The following is a 5000-nucleotide window of genomic DNA, read 5'->3' as shown; positions in this document are numbered from 1 at the left end:
GGGTATGGAAAGGTGGTAATTAGCACAGCAGGATAATTGATGTGTAGATTGCAGCATGAACAAATGCTTTGACTTGTTTGTTCTTCTCACTCTTCCACATTCAATCTCTTCTCTCTCATTTATTTATTTATTTTTTAATCCAGCCTAGCTAATGAATACCTTCCTTCCCTTAGTTGAGTTGATAAGAGATATATATCCATTTAAATAGAGGGGTTTATCTCCTCCATTGTATGAAATCAGGAAAAGACTTTTCCTTACACTTTCTCTTTTGCTCTGCTTTGCAATAAAAACTTTGAGGAAGGCAAGGAAGAGACTCTAAAGGTGGAATTAGAGGACAGTAGGATTTAATTATCTGCAATTTTCTGAAGCACTAAGCTATGGGCATCAGCCATACTTTCACTGTTGTTATTTAAGAAGTAATTGGGAAAAAAAAAATTGGAGCGAACTCAGGTTTTTCATGCAGCCATAGAATTATGAAGAATTATGTCCTGTAGAGGACATGGAATTGCCTGTGTATATGAAGTTATGCCCATGTGCAAAGCATCAAAGGACCAAGGTCTTTTGCTATTTGGCATTTGCAAAGCCGCTGCAAGGCCTTGGTGTACATCTGCAGCAGGTATTTTGTGGTGATGGGGAGATAAAAGGGTGCAACACTCCGTTACTTCTGTTTAAATTATGACACAGGGAAAAATAATAGAAAGTCAGCGAGGATTTTTTGTGTTGTTGCCTTCATGTAAAACAAACACATCTTTGTTTTGTAAAATGGCAATGTACAGACCATTCGTCCCTAACGATCCTTTGGGGTGCGTGGAGAGAAAAGATGTAAAAATGAGCCTAGAATATTCAGTTTAATATGCACGGGTGAGAGTTTTGCTCCCCGAATGGCACGCAGACTTGCTGTTATATTTTTAACTGAAGGCGCGGCGTATTAGCCATTACGTCCTCGGAGTGGACACATGTCATCCTGAATCAGAGATGAGCTCCACATGGCAGGGATCCCTGCGCCTGTGCGGGGCTCACTGCTCAACCAGGATCCCTCGCCTGCAAAATCTGTTCCGAGCCCAATCCTGCAATGCTCCCTCTGGTAAAACTGCCATTAGCTGCAGGAGCTGATATTGGTAATTTACATTTTGCCAGCCACAGACTCAAGTTACAAACTGCTGCTTGTTCTGGGGACAGATTTAGACCTAATGATAAAATTATACTTTTTCGCAGTAACTGTTGCCCTTGGACATGCTTAGAAGTTTTATGGCAGTTCTGCATCTGCTTATCTAATTGCCAAACCAGCTTTTTGAAGATTCTTAGCTGTGTTACCTGCAGAAAGTGTGCAAATCTCTTCCTTGCTCCTAATGCAGGAGCAATTTACTTTACTTTTGCAGGCTAAACTCACGTGATGATGGCTGATCCCAGTGTCTTGCTGTGGCTTCTCCTGCTGCCAGTTGGGTCCTTGCTCCACTGGAGATAATCCTGTTTAGCTACTCTACGATCCTGCCTGCTAACACAACAGGCTGATTGCAACTCTGGAGTACCTCACCATTTCCCAGAGAGGCTGTGGCTGCCCCTGGATCCCTGGAAGTGTCCAAGGCCATGTTGGACAGGGCTTGGAGCAGCCTGGGACAATGCTAGGTGTCCCTGCCCATGGCAGGGGGTTGGAATGAGATGGTGTTTAAGGTCCCTTCCAACCAAAACCAATCTGTGATTCTGTGATCTCCTGTTGGTTGTGTGGATAATGAAACTCACGGAAGAAGTGTTTCAGGGTAACTCAAGACAATTTTACAGGGGCTGTAGAAGGGAAAAAGCAGCAAGGCAAGCCATCAGGCAGAAAACCTGTCCTTTTTTCCCCTGCACAGCCCTCGGTAGGTGAGTTTGAGAGCCATTGGGAATTTCATGGTCATTAGAGCACCAGAGCCATTAGAAATATGTGGGATATTTGAGGAGGCCCCCTCCCACTCCCAGGGTGGCTTGTCCCACGTGGGAGATGCTTCCTTAGCAAAGACAAACTCCACCAATAAAACTCCCAGGAAAGGAATCATACAGGAACATGGATAAAACCCTTTTCAGCAAGGGAGTTTCATGTGCAGACCTGCATCAAGCAAAGCCTTGTAGAAAGCTGAATACAGACAGTATTCATGTCAAGGTGGGTCACCTTGCTGACTTGCAGCAATTTATCTTTCTGCCAGGGAGCAGGCAAGGCCCTGCCACCAGTGGAGGGTGGGCTTCATCTGCACCTACAGAGGTTTCTGACCCCAGAAAGCAGGAGGCAGGCTAGAGGAGAAGTATCAGAGTTCCAGCAAGTTGCTTGCTAGCTTTCCAAGCCTGGAGAGCAAACTGAAGTGTATTATTAGCTCTTTTCTATTTGCCTGAAAAGCTGATGAAGAAGAAGTTGGAAACCGTACTATTCAACTGCCAAATAACTCAAAAAATTCCAATAGCGCCTGACATGCGAGCCAAGGAACCCACTGAAAATGTACATTTGCATCCAAGCCATAATACACTGAGCTATGATCTCATCCCGAGGTGAGCTTTTTCTTTTTTTTTTTTTTTTTTTTTAATTTTGTTTTATTTGGTTTTGGTTCTGTGAGAAAAAAAAAAAAAACAAAAACCAAAAAGAGGAGGCAACAAATATAAAACCTTACATTAGGGGGTAGAACAGGGACCATCACTGTCAGTCCCCTCTCCACAGTTTTTGTGCTGTGTGGGAGAAATTGTTTTCTCCAGCTCTACCACAGGGGTGGCGAGGTGACAACTTCCACTTCCCTCCGGTGTGACCTGACATCTCTGAGCCAAAACGTGTCCTCTCCCTGTCCCCATGGAAAGGAGAGGACAAAGTCAGGAGCCATGATCCTCTCCAACCCCCTTCTCTGGTGGTGATCCCTGCCCAGCTGTCAGGGCTATCCCAGCAGCTCATGGGAAATGCCACTTCCCCAAGCAGGAGCCAATCACTTTTGCAACATCCAAGCTAAATAAATGGTTTCCAGACTCCTGATCAAAACTCTCATTCATGTTTCAGTTCAGAAATTATGAACAGGACAGCTCCGTTTTATCTTAAAAGCATCTGGTTTTTGGAAAGCACAAATACCCTGCTTTAAAAAAAAAAAAAAAAAAAAAAAGTTTTAAATATAAAATGCTTGTGAGACTGGCAATTCTTATTAAAAGCTAGGACTTTTTTCACTGGGTAATTTTCCAGATTTCTCACAGCCCTGGAACACAGGAGAGAATTTGGGAAACAAGGGAAACATAGGTGGGAAAAATATACTAAAAGAAAACATGTAAAAGAAAACGCATTTAAATTTGTTTCCACGTATGAGATCATATTTCTGGCACTTTGTAGAAGTCCTATGGAAGCTGTTATTTCCAATATAGGAATACTACAGTGACTAAATTGGTGTTAAATTTAAATCTATTCAGGAAGTAATAGTCAATCTGCATTCCATGTAAAGACTCTCACAGGCAAAATTATTTATACAAGGTAAAGTTGGCAAAAGGAAGTCCAATGAAAGAAAAGAAATTACATGTATTAACCCAACCCTTCCCAGCTAAATACTTCAATAGTCCTTCCTCAGGAAAATAGAGTTTTAGCCAGTGTGAGAGTAACACATTTTGTTAAAGTGGAAGTGATGTTTCAGGAACTGCTATTTTAGATGCATTACAAAACAATATAAGTCCATGTGATCCTTTAAAGTAAGTGTCACTATTTGCCGACAGATTTTTACTAATAGTTTAATTCCACATGAAGTGTAAAATGCATCCCACAAATGTGCAGCTACGTAATTGGATGGATGTTTTCACAGATGTATATTTAATTTTACAACTTTTGAACCTCCTTTGCATTTATTAATTCATTTCTGCAACATTTAGGTCCGTATTTTGCCACACATGCACAGCTCCAAGGAGGCCTGATTTTAATTATATTCACACAGATTTTATGCCAGGGTAACTATTGACTTAAATCAACCTTCTTAGCCCATGATTTACATCAATATAACTTTGACTAGAATCAGGCTCAATTGAAGCTGTGTAGAAATAACATTGCCAGAATTTCCCTCTGGGTTCTTTTTACTACTGGTTGTACAGAGTAAATAATTATTTTGGGCCAGCATGTGTCAAAACTTAAAACTTTTAAAACATGGGGAAAAGAGATACCTGTTTTTCAGAGGACTATCTATAAGCTCATGGTATCCTGGCTGGAATTTGATGTTTCTCTTTTGAGAATTTCATTTTGTCATATGCGTGCTGTCACGAGGGCAGAAAAACCACCTTAAAATAAATGGGCACCCCAAATTTAAGCAGTGATGAAGCTGAAGGTGTGGCAGACAGCTGTCCCCTCCTGGATGCCATGGGACAAGGGCCTGCCTACGCACACAGATGGGAGCCCTGAAGAAAAGCCATACAAGGCATCCATAGCCAATGAGGAAAAGCAGGATACGGTGCTCTTTTCCAGAACTCATGCCCTTGCACAGACATCGACCCACCCAGAGAAGCTGCAAAGTCCCCACATGGCACCACAGGCCTGATCTGAGATCTCCATCTATGGGTTCCTTGAAATGGCTTTAGGATAAGCCCATGGCATGGGTTTTGTGACATGATGGTCAAGGACACCAAGGACCACCATATAAAGGCTTCAAGGTAAAAGGAGAAAGCACCACATCTCGCTCCCCAGCATCAAGGTGCACCATGGACCTCATCCAAGTCACTTGAGGGTGCGTGTCCCCTTGCTGCCCACATAGGCTGTGCTGGTGGAACCTGTGTCCTTCCCCTGATCCTCATTGTCTGTCCCAAACTGCCCATCAGCCCACTTGACCCTGCCTACGGAATTACCTTCCCTCTGCTGCATCCCTGCACTCTCAGGGCCCTGAAAGCCAAGATTTACTCTTTGCTTTGCTCAGCCAAACTACCTCTGGGCCACTTCCCCATCCCTTTATAAGGACCCAGTGTGACCACCAGCCCTGCACGTGGGGTGGCCTCACCACCACATTTCCTCTCCCTCCCGTGTTTCCTCT

The 5000-nt window shown here is 43.3% G+C and overlaps 1 protein-coding gene across 4 annotated transcripts in view; it reads right to left on the bottom strand.

Annotated features, from left to right (window-relative positions):
- Positions 1-5000, bottom strand: part of ZEB2 (zinc finger E-box binding homeobox 2) — a 114558-nt gene that overhangs the window by 49481 nt on the left and 60077 nt on the right. The gene's annotated exons all lie outside the window — the stretch shown is intronic.

Source organism: Anomalospiza imberbis, chromosome 7, assembly GCF_031753505.1.
Source record: "Anomalospiza imberbis isolate Cuckoo-Finch-1a 21T00152 chromosome 7, ASM3175350v1, whole genome shotgun sequence".
Lineage (NCBI taxonomy): Eukaryota > Metazoa > Chordata > Aves > Passeriformes > Viduidae > Anomalospiza > Anomalospiza imberbis.
The sequence above is the reverse complement of the archived record's forward strand: the minus strand, read 5'-3'. Positions and strand labels throughout refer to the sequence as shown.